We start from the raw sequence: 20,248 nt of genomic DNA on the forward strand, positions 1-20,248 counted from the left end.
AAACAACCTCCAAAGAGGCAGTGCCTGCCCCATCCTTGGAAACATTCATGGCCAGGTTGGAGGGGGCTCTGAGCAACCTGATCTAGGGGAAGATGTCCCTGCTCATCACAAGGGGGTTGGATAGATGGCCTTGAAAAGTCCTTTCCAAACCAAACCATTTTATAATTCCAAAATGTAGATGGTTCAGTGTTAGGAAAGAGTTTTGGACGTCTAATGAAAATAAAAAATAAATTTCACTTGGGGAATTTTGCCTGCTGTGCATGGGCTGGGACAGCATGTGGCTTACTGGTTTATGTTCTCTCCTTGGCCAAAAGCATGGGAATAAGGAAGGAAGGGCAATCAGAGAGCTAAAGGATGTACTGAGAAGCCAGGAGGTCCCTATGGAGAAATTTCAGAGCTCAGACACACTTGTCCCTCCTTCCAAACACTCACCCTCTGAGTGGATGCTGGATGGGAAGAAGGTGCAGCTGACAGAAGGGAAATGTGATTTAGTGGCAGCTGAGACTCTCTTCCATGAACAAAAACCTAAGCCCAGAAGGGAGGGGAACACCACTTGCCAAAGGGAAACCTGAGCATCGCATCGCGCCAGGCGCCAGTTTTAGATCCATGGGAAAAGGCAGTGAAGCAAGGTGGCCAAAAATATGACCCCGCACCTTTTCTAGCACAGGTGAACACCCAGTATTTCATTGAGCCTCAACTCACTGCCTGGTGAGCAAAAAACAGGTCACCAGCTTTGCCCTGGCCAGAGGGATGCAAGGCGGCCACTGTGCCAACCTGGTACGAGGGCTCAACTGAAATAAAAGGCATAAACTGCTGCAGGCTGAACTCAGCCTCCAAATCAACATGGATCAGAGACTGGGATAAGGGAGAGTGAAGGGAAACACAAACCACTCACATTAACCTGTGGGTAACATAAGCAGTGGCCCCAAAGATAGTATTTCTTTTATTCCCACGCATGGCTCTATCTCGGTACGTGCAACAGCTGGAATGCAAAGGGCTGGAGTGCAATTTATGGAGTGCTTTGTGATGCCAAGGGACGAGGAGAACAGCAGGATTGTATTTATTATCAGTATTTTACATTAAAAGGAGCACGGCTCATTGGTAGTTTACATTTCTGGGGCACCTTTCATCTCAAAAGATAACAGAAGCATCCTGGCTAATAAGGGAGGGGGGGGAGGTTAAGCCAAAGCCTTGCCCCACTGGCTGTATCCAGGCAAATAAATATATATAAACAAAATATATATATATTAGGGACCAGAGCAATTCAAATCACCACCTTTAAGTGCAGCCATTTACAGAATCACAAAAACAACCTTCCCCTCCAGATCTCTGAGTGAACCCTTGCAGTGCCCACCCAAAGAAATAGTCAGCATTTAGCAGCATTTCTCTCCCTGCTTTGTATCACCATGTGGGCACTCCCCACTTGCACTATATAAAGAAAAAAAAATAAAACACGGGCAGCCTAAATAGACTTTGGACAAGGAATGGAGTGACAGGACAAGGGGAAATGGCTTCCTGCTGCCAGAGGGCAGAGTTAGATGGGATATTGGGAAGGAATTCTCTGTGAGGGTGGGGAGGCCCTGGCACAGGTTGCCCAGAGAAGCTGTGGCTGCCCCATCCCTGGAAGTGTCGAAGGCCAGGTTGGATGGGGCTTGGAGCAACTTGGGCTAGTGGAAGGTGTCCCTGCCCAAGGCAGGGGGCTGGAATGAGATGATTTCTAAGATGATCTTTTGATCCCTTCCAACTCAAACCCTTCTAGGATTCTACGGTATCTCTCCCCATTGTGTCAAGCAGAGACATCACCAACAATAGTCACTTACAAACCCTAGTGCATCAGGGACTTGCACAAAATAGCCCAAGGGTGACAACTCTGCCTTTTTTTAGGATTAGGGCCACAGCAGCTGAAGCGAAAGAAAAACCACCATGCAGAGCAGGTATAGTTTTACCTATCAAGCCACACAAATCCCTTCCAGATCCCGTCCAAACTCTGCTGCTGACACAGAAAATGAATTTTGCCTTGCACCCTGTGGCAAAGAGAGCTACAAGTTACCTTTTCCAGACACAATTGTTTACAGTATGAGTAACACAAAACGTTTTTCCCCCACATAAGGGCAACCATCTGAAGGCCCTGATACACCACTTAGGCAGCACCAAGCAAATGTTTGGTGACATTTCCCTATTGCCACCTCATTAAATAAGCTCTAAAAAAACCTATAAGTACTGCTCTGGTGCTAGTTAAGTCTATTTTAACAGCAGAAATATCCACCAGCAGAGAGTGAAGCGAGTCAGGTAAAAGTAACAGGAGAAGAGAAAACATAAACTTGAGCATCCCCCCTCTCCTCCAGTGAAGAGCAATGCCTTGCTGTTAGCAATTAAAGAAACAAAAGCTACGAGGATGCTGCCACCCCTCTGCACACAGCTCTTCCCAAACCTCAGATGTGGATGACAGCTACTGGATCCACACTGTGCAAAATGTTCCTCCAGAGGTTTGAGACCTCCGTCTCGCACGTTGTGGCGTTGACAGCTCCGAGTCACCAGCGGGAATTGGGATTCTCCAGCAATTCCAGTGGGATCCCTCACTCCCCCCCCACGCTTCCCAACCACCCCTGACTTGCTTTTGGGATGAATTTGGAAGCTTTGCCTGGTAATTAGGGAAGTCAAATTGTCCAGCCCTGACCTCCAATCTCCTCAGCCCCTCCATTTGATGATGTTGCCCTTGCAAAAAGGCTGCCAGTATTTTGGCAGGAACGGGCTGCTGAGCAACTGATAACACGACAGAGAATTACATCCCCGCAGATTGAAAAGGGGTGGTTTGAATAGGGGAAAAAGGCACAAAGGATTTCATGCTCTGGTTTGGAAATTCAGCAGCTTTTTCAGAGTAATTTCTGGACAACCCTGTGATTTTTATTTTTTTCCCCGATCTCATCTGTTTCCTTCCTACTGAATATCGCATGGTTTCCTCCAGAACCCAGTATAAAACTAGTAGAGGCTCACTCCAAAGCAAAATTCTTCTCTTACCAGTTCTTCAAACCCAGGGGAATGATTACAGTAGAAAGGAGGCGAAGACAGAAATGAGCTGGGGGCTGATCCTCAAAGATCAATTAAGTCTCTGGCATCCCTCATTTTGATGATGCTCCTCCCTGGGCTCCAGCAGGCAGCATGATGCATCTCCTGCCCAAAATGCTAAGGAAAGAACACACATTACTGCCTGCAAAGAGGGCACGTCAAGATCAATGGCTTGTTGCAGTACCCAGTGTCGGAACAGTCTCGCTCCACCTCCAGACGGGTGGTAACAAGCCCTACAAAGCAAAACATCTTGCACCACTGAGCTGTCTGTTGAGTTTAATCTCCAAAAAAGAGGCACTGCCCAGAAAAAAAACAACAGAGTTTGCTTTCAGGCAGATAGGAAGATGGTGGTAGGAGAGCGCAGCAGCTTAGAACTGTAAAATCATAGAACGGTTTGTGTTGGAAGGGACCACCTGGTTCAACGCCCCTGCCATGGGCAGGGAACCTTCCACTAGACAAGGTTGCTCCAAGACTCATCCAGCCTGGCCTTGAACACTCCCAGAGACGGGGCATCCACCACCTGTCTGTGCTTGGTGGGCTCAGCTGGGATAATGCTCCATAAGCTGTGGTGCCACTTCCCCAAAGTGCCTCATCACCTTCTCCAGCCCCGCAGTGGCCCCTCAGTAACTCCTGCCATTGGGTTATTCAGGGTCCCACCTGCTCACCTGTGGAGCCCAGGATGGCCAGGGAGGGCTGGGATGCTGCGTTGGGCACCACAGGCCTCCTTACAGCCCCACCATGAAATCCTGTCTTTAGGATCACCAGATGTTAAGGGGTTGTTCTACCTATTCCTGCAAGGGTTTTCCATCAGTTCTTGTCACAATTTCCAAACCAGGGCATTCCGGGAGCTGGAAGGGGTGAATAAATTAATTTTTTTTAATCCAGTGACTCTCTTACTTGTGCTAAAAGTGAGAGAAAAATAGTTTGAGTCAATGAGAAACAGATTTGGGGGGGAAGGGAAAGGGGTTCGGCAAGATGAAAAAAGAAAAAGTTTGCTACCCCTACCTGTTTTGTTTGAATCAAAACAAAATGTACTAGTTCACTACCAAGTCTTGTTTAACCTTTCCTCCTTCTAACTGTTAACTGTATTTTCCAAACAAAAAATTAAAAAGCTTCATTGAGAAGATGTCAAAATGTTTTGGCATTTCCAAAATGACACATTTCATTTTGTCATCTCACATGAAATGCCTGGACATTAAAAATAAATTAACTCTCCCTGGGGATTTTCAACATGTCCACTTGCCAAATTCAATTTAAGCTTACGCATAGTTCAGGCTTTCCCAAATTCAACTTTTGAATTCACAGAATCACAGAATGGTTTGGGCTGGGAGGGACCTTTAAGACCATCCAAGTTCCAAACCCCCTGCCATGGGCAGGGACACCTTCCACTAGCCCAAGTTGCTCCAAGCCCTGTCCATCCTGGCCTTCAACACTTTCAGGGATGGGGTAGCCACAGTTCCTCCGGGCAACCTCTGCCAGGGCCTCACCACCCTCACAGTATAAAATTTCTTCCTAATATCCAATCTAAATCTACTTTAATTAACTTACATTGGAAGTTCAGTTTAGTTTTGGTCCAGACTGTGATGCTGATACCCTCAGATGGATGATCCACCTCTGTACATTCCCAAAGCTTGATCTCCAGCCAACATCTCAAGCCTGGAAGTATTTACACCTCATGAAAATATTATATATGAAGAGAATGGGTTAGCCTATGACCTGAAAACAGTCTCTCAAATTATTTTAACATGTGTTTCACTTCTAATATACTGCTGTCATTCATGGGGATTAATGGCTTTTATTAACCACCTGATTTGAAGGCACTGGAGAAAACTGTCTCCCCGTGCACAACTCAGAGGGAACATTATTTATCTGCTAGTGTTAACACATAATAAAAACAATTTCTGAGTAGATCTCACCTCCCATACACAGACAACCATGTCATGCCATCGATGATTTGCAAGGCTTTGGAGGCAAGACAAAACCAGACAGCAATGAGAACCAAAGGCAACGTCTCACAACGAGTATGAGTAACATATGTGCAGATAAGCATACTTATACTTCATATGAGTAACACTTGTGCAGATAAGCAAATCCATTGACCAAAAGCCTTGGTGAAGACTTCTGGGGACACATGGGTGGTCACACCCATTCTTGCTTTTCCATAGGCTGGTGGTGGGACTCAGCAGAGACCCCAGACCGGCTGCAGTGCTCACCAGGAACTTGGGCTGTCCAACAAGGCTGTAGGAAGCTGCACCCTGCTTCTAGAAGATGTCACATAGAATCACAGAACAGTGATTAAAGATCATCTAGTTCCACCCCCAACTACCATGGGGATGTTACCTACTAGGTCAGGTTGTTCAGGGCTGTGTCCAACCTTGCCTTGGACACTTCCAGAGATGGAGCAGCCACATGTGCCAGGGTCTCACTACCCTCACAAGCAAGAGTTTCTTGCTAACATCTATTCTAAATCTCTCCTCATTTAGTTTCAAACCACTCCCCCTTGTCATACTCAGTGGTTCCCATCCAGCTTGGATAGACAATGGCTAAAGGAAAACTTGCACCATTAGGCTTTAATCTGTCACCACTCTGGTGTGACCTTGCTGAGTGACTGATGGACCAAAGTGTTTCTGAGTCAGTCCAGCCAGGAGAACCTGTCCCCAGACATTGCTAACAAGGTACCTACTTTGTCCAACAGCAAGAAATCTGAGTATAGAGTCCCCTGCCATCAGTAACACCTTATCCCCATTTTGCTGTGGGGGCTCTGGATGGGTTGCTTTTCCTGGTTTTACCTCTTAACATTGTCATTTACTCAAACTGGAAGCACTTAGCACCAAAGATAAACCTGAGAACCAGACAGATAACCAACCTACAAGAGACTTCACTCTCCTTCTGTAAAGTCTAATCCAAGATATCCTTGCACTCTCCACCAAGACCCTGAACAGGGCTACGGGAGGTCTGAAGCGCCGACTCTCCTCCAAGCACAAGCCTCACATTGAACTGCACACTAAAGAATAACTCATATGTTTATACACCTTGCTTTCACAGCACGGTGCTTGTAGGCTAGAGGCTCAAGTTCCTTCTTCTGATTCACTCCTTGAGCGAGTCAAACTGTTTATTTGAACTCGAATCCACATGAGGTGCAGAACAGCTCAGGCTTCAGCTCAGTGCCAGCTGCACTCCCATTGTCCGCCATATAAAAGCAGGTATCCTGGCATGGACACGGGAGGCACGAAATACAGAAGAGGACAAAACACTGCTTTTGTAAGACACCTGCAGAAAAAAGAGAATTAATGCAATAGCAAAAGAAGGGGGGAAAAAAAAAAAAAAAAAGGAGATCTATATTTTGCTTTTCTTCCCCGTTGTCCTTTCTCTGGATCCCTTTACCTCTCGCCTTTTTGAGGTTAGGGACAGAAGAAGCAGCCTCTTCGCATTCAGCCTTTCCTCCATTCTCCATACTTCTGTATTTAATCCATGCCCTTCTGCAGATTTTTAACTTTCGATGCCTGAAGCTCAGCCAAAATCTCTTATTAACAGAAGTTGGCTCTTCACCTGCTGAACTACAAAAAAAATTAAAAAGCAATCTTATGAGAAATACAGAGCTCCTGGGGATCCTAGAATGATTTGTGTTGGAAGGGGCTTTAAAGATCATCTAGTTCTACCCACCCTGCCATGCGCAGAAACACCAGACCAGGTTGTTCCAAGCCTTGTCCAGCTTGGCCTTGGACACTTCCAGGATCCAAGGGCAGCCACAGCTTCTCTGGGCAACCTGTGCCAGGGCCTCACCACCCTCACGGCCAAGAATATCCCATCTAACCCTGCCCTCTGACAATTTAAGGCTATTAATACAGCCATTAATTTAAGGCTGCTCATTTTCTCTGGACTCCTAAACTGAAAACCTGTCGGTACAAAGCCAGACCTGCGCTTTTCATCAGCAGGAATCCTCCAGCTGGAAATCAAGGCAGTGAAGGAAATCCTGTTGAGCCTGCCAGGTGTATGAGTACTGGACCAAAGCACTAAGGTGGTGCATCCAAGACTTGATGCACATGCACTCTTCCAGGCAAGATGCATTAAAGATTCCTTGACTCTTTTCTTCAAGAACGAGTCCAGACCTTATTGATTGGCACAGCAAATAATTTCGGTAACTATTTCGCTCATGTAGGAGTTCTCTGTCATTGCAGGCAAGTGGAGTATCCACTGCATGAGGTATTTTCTCCCACCAACACCACATTCAGAAGCATCCCACACATGAGCAGCAACTCACAGAAAGGAGCAATGGCAAGGAAGAGCTCCAGGCTTTGGGAAAGGAGTCCCTGGACACATGTTTTGATGTTTGAGGTATAAAATAAGTGTATTTCCTTGCAAGCAGTATCTGATGAGCTCTGCTCAAGATCACATCCAAGGAGCAACAGCCCCTGGAGTATAGTAGAGAATAAATGGGCTCTAACAGGGTATTTGGCTGCTACATTACTATTAATCCCCTCAGCAGCTAAACTGTAGGAGGCTCGTGAAACCTCTGCCTTTTCCTCACTGTATCAGTGAAAGGTCCTCAGCAATTTCCATCCAAGCAACTGTGCTTTGTGAATAACGGGACCATTCATGGAGTATAATTTTATGACCTCATTCAGGCAATTTTAGCCAAATTGTGTTTTCTCTTTCGAAGTGCAGCCTTTGGTGAGGCGAGATTGTTCGCAGTCACAGAAGTAACAAAAATACACATTTTTTATTTCCACAATCTGGGGGGTTTTGTGTAATTTATTTCCAGAATACCTGCTGTCCATCAGAACAATGTTTCTCCTCTGACAGAGCCTATAAGCATCACTCAAAGACCATGGTATCTCACAAGAGTTCAGTGGAAAACAAGAGGAAAAACTCCCTGGGCAGGTGTCTGAAGTTTTCCCATCTGAGGATGGGAGTGGATTAACTGAAAGGAAATTAAATAAGCTCTAAGGTCTCAGATCACTGCTGGTACAAGCAGGTGCAAATCCCAACACAGAGCCAAAGCCACATCCACAACATCTCTCTGAAGGCAGCATGATTATCACCGTAGGAAACAACATCACAGAATGGTTTGGGTTGGAAGGGACCTTAAGGTTCATCTCATTCCACCCCCAGCCATGGGCAGGGACACCTTCCACTAGACCAGGTTGCTCCAAGCCCCATCAAACCTGGCCTTGGTCACTTCCAGGGATGGGACAGCCACAACTTCTTTGGGCAACCTGGGCCAGTGTTTGAGTGCACATCAGGATGTAGGGAAAAGTCCTTCAATCTCTTGGGGCAAAATAGTCACCAGAATGAAGGTGGGACAGCACTAAGGCAGTTTGGTGAAGAAGAAAACCAAGAAACAGCTATCCTGGATCTACATCCCATTGCTTTCCCAGTTTTCCTCTACATCTGCATCCCTTTGCCTGTTTCATCTCACAAGGTGAGCTCTCCAAATGCTGCATCCTGCAGTTCTCTGAGCCTCAAGTCCTACCTGCTGCCAGGACCTACCTACAGTGAAGAGGCTGGCCTCCCATCTTCTATCTCCTTTACACCCCAAAAATTTAATATGAGGTTTTGCTTCATGCCAAGATCTGTATCTGAAGTAATCCTGTTCCACTTATCACAAACACTGTCATAACCAAAGCATAAGAAAGAAGAGAGAAACAGAGATGGAGATAGAGAGAGAGATCCCCCTCCTGGCATGTCTCTGAGACAGGAACCACTCCTGTGCCTGTAGACCAGCAGGAGGGTATCCACCAGCTGAAGAAGGGACACCAAAATGAGAGCATGGTAGGTTTTTAAGGACAAAACAGGGGGAAACCATGGCCACGAAACAAGCAGCTACTTTCCAACCTACTTAAGGCAGATTAAAACACAGGAACAGCTTCTTGGCTGGCCCCTGCCTGCAGCAGACCAGCAATAGAATTTGAACAAAACCCTGGTTGCGTTCCAGGTCTGATGCATTTAGGGAATTTGCGTGTTGTCCCTGAAAGACCCTACCACCCCAGGCACAGCACACACTCTCACAGACACCCTTTGGCTCTCACAGTTACTAAATTTACTAGAAAAACTAAACAAAGCTGTACTTCCCAGCAATAAAATCCTTTTCTGATGGCATCACTGCAGACCCCACTCATGGATTAATCCAGAGGCTGCCCATTACCTATTAATTAGAGGACATTATTACGCAAATAATGAAAATGGATTAAACCCTCACTTATTAATCTAATACAGTCTCTTCCTTGCTGTTCTCGAATACACCCCAGGCAAGCAGCTACAATTTTTGAATCATAAAAGTGACAATCTATGGGCTGACACTTCTTTAAAGGATATCTTTAACATCAAAATAAAACAAAGTAAAACCGCCTTGTCCCCCGAGTGCACCAGTAATAATGAGTTGTTAACCCAATCTCCCCCAGCCTTCTGGGTTGAGGGAGATGGGACGTTTCCTTCCCAGAAATCTCATCCCAGGGGATCCCAGGATGCTTCTCCCCGTCAAGCATATCTGGGCACCCACAGTCCTGGCCAGATGTATCTCCGGCCTTCACCCAAAGCAGCCTTATGGGAAATACAGAGCCCCTGGGAATCACAGAACCATAGAATCTTTTGGGTTGGAAGGGACCTTTAAAGGTCATCTAGTCCAAATTCTCCTGCCATGGGCAGGAACATCTTCAACTAGATCAGGTTCAGAGCTGGTCTTGAGTATTTTCAGGGGTGGGGCACGCACCATCTCTCTGGGCAACAATGGGAGGCACCATTTCATCCCTCTTCTTTCTCCTCCCAACAGCCACCTATCCACACTCCCTAACAGCACCCTGTACTGCAGGGAGCAGATGGTACCTCCTAAACCACACCCTCCTCCTGAGATGCAGCATCTCCCCTGGCTGCCAGGTGCTTTTCCTCACGGTATGTGTGTGTTTTACGTCACTCCCACAGACCCGCAGCACAGCTCCGAGACAGCTTTTGAGAGCCACGCTCGCTGTCACATTTTTGCCCCTTGCACTTCTTTTTTCTAGCAGAGAGGGACCTCTCTTTTCCCCGGGCTGTGTGTGTGCAGAGCCAGGGCATGGCAGGCAGGGCTAGGAGTGCTGTGCACCACCGATGTCATCGGCTGCCCAACACGAGGGACGGAGGCTGGACGCCTTGTTTTGCAGCTCTTGACATGACTCAGAACAGCCTGGGAATTACATCTGGAATAAGTGATCAAAAAAACCCTGACTACTCCTCCATTACCGTGCAGGGATAACGCTCCCAGCAGAGCCATCAGAGCTGCACCCTCGCAAATGACAGCAGAATTAGGGATGCTGCCCAGTGAGGATGAATTACACCAGAGGTACTGAGAGCTTGTGCTCCTCCAGACTGTCCCTTGGGTATGTGGAGATGGGAATAAGGGCTTGGAAAACCCACTGATTGGAGGGGAATCACCCAGCCTGCATTCAGTGGTGCTCTGAACCCCAGCACACAGTCACCTAATGCAAAAAGCCCTTCTCCAAGAGGCCAGTCTCCTCCCAGCCAGCATTTGCAGGCAGTAGCTGTTTGGAAAAACTTTCACAGGCATGGCAGGCATTTTGAGATGGAGGTGCCCAGACCCTCAATCATATTTTATATCTATCTCAAGCATTAAAATATGCAGCTTGGGTTTTCTTGGTAGGGAGGGAATCCTAGTGGGAAGAAGGAAACAGGATGATTTCAGAGGAATAAATGAAGAGCAGAGGAAGGCTTTGAAGGGGAAGGGAGGAGGCCTTTTGACTAAAAGCAAAAAAAAAACCAGCAAAAATAACTTGCTCAGATGATCTCCTGGGGATTTGGGCCCTAAAATTTCAGCCACCTCCACCTACAAAGGAGCAAAGAAGCCAAAGCATCAGAGAGACCTGAAAGATCTACCCCTGTGATCACTAGTCTACAGGCATCAGCTGGCTTTACAAATCACTATCATGAGGAGTAGATGGCAAATTCCCTCCTATTTTTCTGGAAAGCTCCACACTGCTGTAGCCCCATCTTTCCAGGTGCCCCATAAACCTCACAGAGCTTGGGAGAAAAGCATCATTTCTGATCCCCCAGTTGGGAAAAAAAGCACAGGAATTCAATTACCAGATAAACACACTTAAGCCTATGTGCTTGGGTAGTCCCCAGATGGGATTAACTCACGGGCTTCATAGCTGAGGACCAGGTGCACGGGGATTCCAGCCCTTATTTAGGTACCCACCACAATCAGTTTAATGTATCTCATCTAGAGTGGCTTAGTCAAGGTCATGCATGGAACCTGAGCAGAACTCACACCATGGAAGTCACCAGAAATTCATTGTGAAGAGCCCATAGAGGATTTAAAAGGGAAAATAAAACCACTCTCCCTCTCAAATTTGATTAAATTTGCATTAATCCAACCCTGTTCTGTTCTAAAACCCCAACCCATCCAAGCAGCTGGATCTCAAGCCTTGCCCTTTGCTCATTAGCAGAAATTAGCACCACAACAAACATTCAGCTCCAGTCTCCCACCAGATGGGACTGAGCTGTGTGCTCCTCCCTTGTGCTGCCCATTCCAAGTCCTCTCTTTCTGGAGCCACTCCCACCTGCCGCCGACTACATCATACACCATCATCCCACCTCCTGACTGATTAATAATCATTAAGGCTGAAAAAGCCCTACAAGACCATCAGGGCTACCCTCTGACTGATCCCCACCTTGTCACCCAGCCCAGAGCACTGAGTGCCACGTCCAGTCATTCCTGGGACATCTCCAGGGATGGGGACTCCAAAACCTCCCTGGGCAGCCCCTTCCAATGCTTAACAGCCCTCTCCATGAAGATGGACACTCCTTGGTTACAGTTAGGTTAACTGGATGGCCAGCAGTCTAAGGTTCCCCATCTCTTTTTCACTGCCCCAAAACTCTTTCATCGACCTCTTTCATCCCAGGTGATTATCCCACCCAATTCGCCAATCTGTCACTGCGTTCTAGAAAGTTTGAAAAGATCAAAATAACAATCTCTGGGGTCCAGAGGAAAATCCAAGCCATCCCTTGTTTTGAACTTTGTGTTTATTTTGCACAAGTTTTATGAGGCAATGATCTAAAAGTCTGGATGGTTGATGCAAGTCAGGGTCATTTCACTGCAGACTTTAACATCTTGGCAAAGTCAGGGATGGAAACATCAGAAGAACCACAGCTACTGGCTTTGGGCACTGGCTGAAGTTGTGTCACTACAATTACCCATCCATACTACAGAGAGGTCCACAGACCTTGCCAAGAGGGCATATTATCATGCTAGGCCAGCCACTACTGCTTTACTTGCAACATCAAAGACAATCCCTGCCCTGGAAAAGCAAGGAGGTGCTCCACCAACACAGCAGTGGAAACACAAAACCTGGAGGGACCTGTTGTGGTCACACAGGGAGGTAGTGGCCAAAGGAGGGAGACACCCAGGTGTGCCCCCAGGGGTACCTCACCTCCTGGGATGCATTTCAGACCTCAACATCAGCTTTTTGCTACCTGTCCTCACCTTATTTCCCCCCACAGGCTGACTTGTCTGTAGATACCTGCCATGCAGCAACTGTGGGGATCAGCAGCATTCCCATCTGCACATAAGAGCTGACTGATGCCAGGATCCAGGAGGCATCACAGAGGGGTTTGAGTTGGGAAAGACATTTAAAGATCATCTAATTCAAACTCCTGCCATGAACAGGGACATCTTCAGTGAGATCCCCACCTATCCTGGCCTGGAATGTTGCCAGGGATGGAGCATCCATCACCTCTCTGGGCAACCTGTGCCAGTGTTTTACCAGCCTTATTGTAAAAACCTTCCTCCTTGTATCTAGTTTAAATGGACCATCTTTCAGTTTAAAATCCATACCCCTTGTGATATTGCAACAGGCCCTGCTAGGACTGTCCCCATCTTTCTCAAAGCCCCTTTAGGAACTAGAAGGGGCTCTAAGGTCTCCCTGGAGCCTTCTCTTCTCCAGCCTGAACAACTCCAACTCTCTCAGCCTTTCCTCGTGGGAGAGGTGCTCTGTCTTATCTACAGTTCCCTGCAAGCCAAGGTGATCTCAGCAAACTCCAGCACGTGGCAGAGGGACACATAACAGTCAGTGCTGTGGGACAGTGGTCCAACATGAGTAAAAAAGTGTGTGCAAGTGTGCTTGTGAGTGCTTTTGTGATTCTGTGGGCACATATTGTGCAACCACCTCCTCCCAGACTCATACATGCATCTTCCCATCTCCTCCAACACCAAGCACAGTCCTGCCTGGATGTAAATCCACACCACCTCCAACACCTTCATCGCCCAGCTCTGTCCTTCTGCCCACTTGGGCACCACAGAATGGGAAACGGCCTTGAAATAATGACTATAATTACAGCTTTGTAGGTCTTAAATGTAGCAGAGAAAGACAGTCCTCCTCTTCACGACATTCCCAATATGACATATCACAACAAATGGCCCAAGGGAAATCTGTGGAGCTGAACATAAATGTTTTAATGATAAAGTTTCTCAGTACTTACTGTCCACTGCCAAGAAACGGGGCTGCTCCTCACACTTGCATCACTACCTAGGCATGCATCCTCACCTGTTGTACACCAGGAGTCCTGCAAAATCCACCTCCTCTCAGGAGTATTTATGACTTCACACTAAAAGAAGTCTATGTTTCTTTTCTGTTCCATTTAAAATAAAATAAAAAATTAGAGAGTGGACACACAGCTACGAATTTCTGAGGTTTGACAGCCCATAATCAGGGATGAACTCGCCTGAAATAGAAGGAAACAACCAGGAAACAAGCCCCTGAACTGTTTCACATTCATTTTTAGCAAGCAAACCAGGTGAGCGCAGCAACTGCTATTTACCCTCTGAGTCACGGGAAACAGCACCCAAAACAGATGCCTTGCCCAAAAAAAAAAAAAAATTATACAGATGATTTGAGGCAAGTCTCAGGGCTTGCAAGTTCCCTGTGAAATCCAGGCTTGGGATAAAGAAGAGCTCCAGGGCTGAGGTCAGGCTGCTGCTGGAACACCTGCACTTAGCAACGCATCATTGACCAAATTCTGCCCGGGGCATCAAAGCCCCACAGACGTCACCGGCTGCACAGTCTGGCCCAGTAACCCGTAATTTCTCTGTAATCAGAAGCAACAGGGTGAGAGTTTTAGTGGCCATACATAATTCATGTCTCCTGGCACGGCTGGGAAAGCGGGAGATGAACACACCACAGCCAGCAGCAAGGGCTGCAATGGCAAGGAATGGGACACCCCCATCACCAAAGACGAGCTCCAAGCGCCCTGCAGCACCCCAAAGGAAACTGGGAGAGTATCCTCCCCTCTCTCCCTGCTCCCCCGCAGTGTATCCCAGATTTTCCCCCGCATTCCCCATGCAGCAGTAACACATGGATAGTTTCACTGAGGCTGGTACCTACATGCTCGTGGGTGTCTGCTGCTCCTCAGCACGGACAAGGGCTGAGCATCTTGGTCCCACACAGCCCCCCTCCATCAAAGAGTATGAAAAAAGCCAGTTGAGTAGTTGATCAGCTGTAAGCACCATTCAGTACTCTAACTGTGACACGCCCCACACCCTCAAGGTCCCTGTGGTAGTTTGAGAATACCCTATGGAGTTGCTCCCTTGCAGCCTATTGCTGCTACTTATTTTCCCACTCCTATTGCCACCATCGGCCTCATCATGACCATCACAGCTCGTTTCCTGCTATTTGACCTCCAGTAGGCACCCCCAGTCACCAGATCCAGCCCTCACCCCCGCTGTGACCCCCCCTACACACTACCCCCACACCCACGGAAGCTGATTTTATTCCACTTTTCCATTTATTCTCCCCTATGTGTTCTTCCTCAGCCCACTCTGATCTTTCCTTTACTCCACTCTTGGTTTTAGACATCCCTGGAAACTCCTGAGAGCAAAACTTATACCAAGTTTTATACTATTCTAAAACCCTCTTCTCCCTAAAACTATAATAAACTCACTCTACCAAGGGCAATCACACCCTTCAGCTCCCATGGCTTTCCAGAAAGAGATTTCCTCACCTGGACACCCATGGGTAAGTTTCACACCAGGGCCAAAGCTCTACCAGGTCCCTTCCACATGCAGAGTCTCGACTCCACTGTCACAGGAGCTAAACTGGAAGCACCTACCAGGGACTCCTTCCTCTGTTTTATATCAAAAAGACACAGGACTGAGAACAGAAATAATCCATTTCCACCCATCCAGGACGCCGACCACGATGCCACCAGGTCACACTTGGTGAAGCAGAAGCTGCTGCTCCTTCAAAAGGTCCCTGTTCCTGTGAACCAAGGATGCTCGTTGTGGCAGCTGCAACCCAAGCATCAGCAGCAGGAACCTTCTGCTGGAAAAGGGCAGCCAATACAACTTCCCAGAAATGGGGGTTAGGTCCTGCTGCAGCCAAAATATCTGTGTTTCTCTGGGACGAGGGCTCTCCACCTGGCACGCAGTCTCCACTGATCTCCAGTGATCGCATAAATATCAGCCCTGATTGAACTGCACAGGGCATGACATTTACCACCAGGATGTAACCTTTGCATACATCTCCTTCAAGTGATTAGTGCTGAGCACACCCCGTGCCATTTAGCCATCACTGCTGAATGATGATCAGATTAAGTCATGACAGAGCTGATGAAAAATGTGTGAACGGAGTACGTGGAGAGCACCAGCCAGCGCTTCCCAGCCCGACCACGAGCCAAGGGCAGCGGGAGGAGCAAGGAGAGCATCAAGATTTGAGGTTGCCTAAGCAGAGCAGACCAGGCAGTCAACATCGAGTGACATTTGCCACTGCAAATCCTGCCAGTAAAGTAAGAGAAAGCTCTTCTGACAAGCACCTCGGGCTGTAAACCTCAGCACATCTGGGGAAGGTCGGCAGCCAGCACGTGGAAGGGATGTGGGCAGAAGGCACAAACTGGGACCCATTGGAAAATCTCTGCAAGAAATGGTTTCCTATAGAAAACAGGATCTCTACCAACAGAGAGCTTAAAGCGCTGCTCAGGAGATCTGTTTTCACAAATTTCACCCCAAAATTGAGGTCTGGTCTTGGAGAGGAAGACTAATGTATCTCAAGCCTTGCTAAGGCTACACCTATCTGCTCAGAGGACAGGAAATGAGACCCTTCCCAGGCCACCAACAGCATCACTTACTTTCTCCCTTTCTTTTTCTGAACCTGTGCAACCTGACAGTTATCACACAACTTCTTCAATCCCCCTCCCACCTACCCAAGGTGCAGCAAGGGGTGAGCCCCACACACTGACTGGGGTGCAAGACCCTGGAATGATCTTGGTCAGACCATGTGTCATTCCTCATGTCATTTGCATACATGATTGATGGGGACCCAAGGAGAGGAAGAGGATTTCAGAGGGGAAAAACACAGTGACAGCTCCTCAGCTTGAATAATCTTCACTGCCACTGTCACCAGCCACGGGGCCACCACTAGCTCTCCCTTTACACGTTCCTCCTCAGTCCCAAGACCAGGCAGACACAAACACTTCTGGCTCCCCAGCAAAGACAGGAGCTTTGGGAAGTGCACCATGCAGCAACACCTCCAAAAGACCTGTGTCCTTCACCCCACTCCCTGTCCTGGGATACCAGCACCCAACATACACAAAATACAGCCCCGAGTCCAAAAAAACAGTCTACTACCTAAACCCTCCATCCTCTCCCCACACACAGAGCAGATCACAGACATCCCTCTCCAGGGCATGTTTGGTATTGGGCTATAGGGGGTTAAACTTTATGTGCTCAAACCCAACATTTTAAACCCAAAAAAGGAGGTGGAGGGGTGGGAACATGTGCCATACCCCAAGCTCTGCACTCCTATATTCAGGGAGATCTCACCTGAATTCTTATACAAACCTACCCAAGCCCCCGAGAAAATTAAAATAAAAACTAAGGAAGCGAAAATAAAACCTGATAAAATTAAATCTAACAAAAAAAAAAAAAAGAATTAAAATAAAACCTAAGAAAATTAAAACAAAAACTACCTCCTGCAATCTGACGGTCCCTGGATCAGTTGCTGTACGTCCTCGGGAATTTTTGGGGAGGACACCTCCACACCAGGAAATAATCAACCGTGTCAAAATGACTGCACCCCATCTTCTGCCTGCAAGAGCTCCGGCTGGTGGGATTTTTTTTCCTACAGCAGTTTGACTCAGAGGTCTGGCCAGACTCGCAGCTCTCAAATTCGTTTAATAAATCATCTCCTAACCCCGCCCAGAAGCAAAAGGCAAATCTGTGTCTCCCAGGCACCTCCTCATTGGACTAACGTGCCTCTTGCTAATGACCCTGCGAGGAATAGCACGGCTCGAGTGACGTGTTTATGAAGATAAATATTTTAACTTCACAGTTAGCGCTGTAAACTCGTTCCAGACGGAGAGTCTCTTAAGTTGGTTCCAGGAGAAAATGCCTCGATAATTAATTTTTCTCCTTTTTTTTTTTTTTTAATTTTTTTTTTTTTTTAAGGCTATGAAATATTAATTGCAGCAAAACACGTAGCAGTGTCTTTCAGGTGCAATTAGTAGCTGCCAGTGGATGAAAAAAAAAAAAAAACAAAAACCTGGCTGGTGAAGCCCAGGGAAGGGATGAGAGTGATTTCTCCCCTCGGCAGAGGGAATGCAGTGCTCTGCCCTATCTAATCTCACTATAGCAACGGGAAGACCTTGGCAACCCTGATCTTTACAGTTATTAAGATGGGAGCGAGAAGAGTCGGGAGCACAGTGCCGAGGGATGCTCAGCCAAGAGGCTGACTGCCGAGGAAATAAAGCATCCTCTCTCACTTGGAGGGGGGTGAAGGGTCTGCCAAGCTCTCGGAGGGGTGGAGACAGGAGCCCAAGGCCGGCTCCCCAAAACTTTCTTGTGGTGGCTTTTTATGCTGAAGGGGAGACATGCATTTCCCCACCACACCCTGGAGAAGGTTCTGCTGCTCCTGTAACAGAGGAGGCCACGGAGATGCTCCGAGGGCTGGAGCCCCTCTGCTCTGGAACCAGGCTGGGAGAGCTGGGGGTGTTCAGCTTGGAGACCTGAGACCCCTTCCAGCACCAAAAAGGGACTTATAAGAAAGACGAGGACAAACTTTTCATCAGGGTCAATTGCAAAAGAACAAGGGGTGATTGTTTTAAACTTAGAAAGGGTAGGTTTAGACTAAACAGAAGAATGCATTTTTTTATGCTGAGGGTGGTAAGGCACTGGCACGGGTTACCCCGAGAAATCATGGACACCCCATCCCTGGAAACATTCAAGGTCAGGCTGGATGGGGCTCTGAGCAACCTGATCTAGTTGAAGATGTCTCTCCTCACAGCAGGGGATTGGAGTAGATGATCTCCCAACTCAAACCATTCTATAATTCCCCAATTCCCCCAATAGTTCCGGGAAGAAGATGCTGCTCTCAGAACGAGCAGCCAGATGCTCTCCCTCAGCCCCCAGATTCAGCCACGAGGACGTGCCCAGACAGGATGGGGACAAGGAGGCTCCCCCATAACTGCCACCCTGCCTGGGGCTGGCACAGACCTGCCCCGCTGCCACCTCGGCACTGCCTCCAGAGATTGCTCGCTCTCGGCTCCCGCCAGGATGATTCACCCTCAAATGCAAAGGCATGAAGTGCTCAGATCAGTTTATTGCAAAATACTACATCTTGGGGACTGCCTGGCCCAGAGCCACTTCAGTCCTAGGCTCCCAGACAGCAGGGACAGCCCCAGGGTTAACCTGGATGCCCCCCCATAGCTTGGTCACACCTGGACAGAGCAGAGAGTTGTAAGACTTCTCCCCTATCCAAGAGGAGCAGTTCACTAAGACCTCATTAGAAGTCCTGCACCACCCTTTAAAAGGGTTGCTAGGCTCTGCAAAGCCAGACCCTGCAGCTCACAGACCAGCCCTGAACATCGCCCACCCACTCTGTTCCATCATCTCGTCATGACAGACACCCACCAGAACAGGCTACTGACTCAGGAGGACTGGTTGGGGGTTCTCCAAGGACAAATTGCTCCTGCTACCATCCACACTGCTAGCAGAATAATAATAATCCACAATAAACTTCGAGGTATCATGAGTCAGTCTTTTTGGTGGCAGAATATGTATTTTTCTCTAGCACTGCTCTTGGCACATCAAAGTCCTGGGATCACGTTCCTCCTGCTGCCTGCTCTACTACCAATTTCCACACAAATTCAGCTGTTTCTTTTCTTCCAGCAACTGGATTAGCCCAAAGTTTCTTCATCAGCCTCGGAAACACTGCCCCACAACCTAACCCTGCATAGGTGCACATCCCCAACTCACAGCCCTTGCTCTCCACATTCTGTCTACTCCCCACCAAGACTCTCCTCACCACCAAAGTCCCCAGCTGACCCTCAACCACACTCCTCATGATCCCAGGGTTAACTTGTCCAGAACTTTACCAGCACTACAATATAAAGTAGACAACTGGGTAAATTCCACATGGAATTGGATGCTGATGGGCATTCGTTTCACCCCAAGAAGAGAGGAAGCTGCCACCACTTCACTTAGCTCTGTTGGGTGGAAAATGTCAGGGTAGACAGTGTTAAAATATCATTATGAATGGAGGAGCAGTAGGAAAAAAGGTTAGATTAGACAAAGTAATTGGAATTCCATTCAGGAAAGGAAAGTGTGTAAAACTTAAATCTATGATCCCCACCCTTCAGTCAGCTCTTCAGATCCTGTATATTAGCCAAGCTACTTGGAGCTCTGCTGACAGTCCCCAATCTGGATAGACCCAAGCCCTCAGGACCCTTCTGAGTGTTCAACAGTGATTTTGATTTCTTCTGCTTTTTTTATTTTTTTGACTGGGCTGGAGAGTACCTCAACCAAAACACACACAGTGCCCTTTAGTGCACATTAAAACCGAAAGCTACGGGAGACAAATGTCAAGATTTTAATAATTAGACCTCGTCTGGTCAAAACCGGCGCACTGCCACCCTCCCTGTGTCCCCTCTGCCCAGGCAGGGATCATGGCTGCCAGCAGGCTGCCAGACCCCGTGCCAGCTGTCCCAGCAGCGGGAATTTGGGGGATGCTGCCAGGTGGAACGGCGGCGGTAAATCAAAATACAGCGAGACAGTGTGTCATCCCAAGAGGCCGTTTCAGCCTCAGACACCCGCCAGCACTAGATACCAGGAGGCTCTTTATCTTGTCACTGGTGACTAAGAGCATCCACAGCATGACAGTACCACGAAAATACAGGTGACGGGAAATGGCCCTTTTCCAAGGAG

The 20,248-nt window shown here is 47.8% G+C and overlaps 2 long non-coding RNA genes across 2 annotated transcripts in view; both read right to left on the reverse strand.

The window, feature by feature from the left end:
• LOC120325205 overlaps window positions 1-20,248 on the reverse strand; it is a 75,342-nt gene that overhangs the window by 37,924 nt on the left and 17,170 nt on the right. The gene's annotated exons all lie outside the window — the stretch shown is intronic.
• LOC113989582 lies at window positions 6,161-13,581 on the reverse strand. The gene is made up of 3 exons (XR_003541318.2): window positions 13,537-13,581; window positions 6,451-6,623; window positions 6,161-6,336 (listed from the first exon to the last, which is right to left on the reverse strand). It is a non-coding gene; the product is annotated as an uncharacterized LOC113989582 (long non-coding RNA).

The sequence above is a fragment of the Pipra filicauda genome, unplaced genomic scaffold, assembly GCF_003945595.2.
Source record: "Pipra filicauda isolate LSUMZ 115617 unplaced genomic scaffold, ASM394559v2 scaffold128_size5466820_pilon, whole genome shotgun sequence".
NCBI classification, from domain to species: Eukaryota; Metazoa; Chordata; class Aves; order Passeriformes; family Pipridae; genus Pipra; species Pipra filicauda.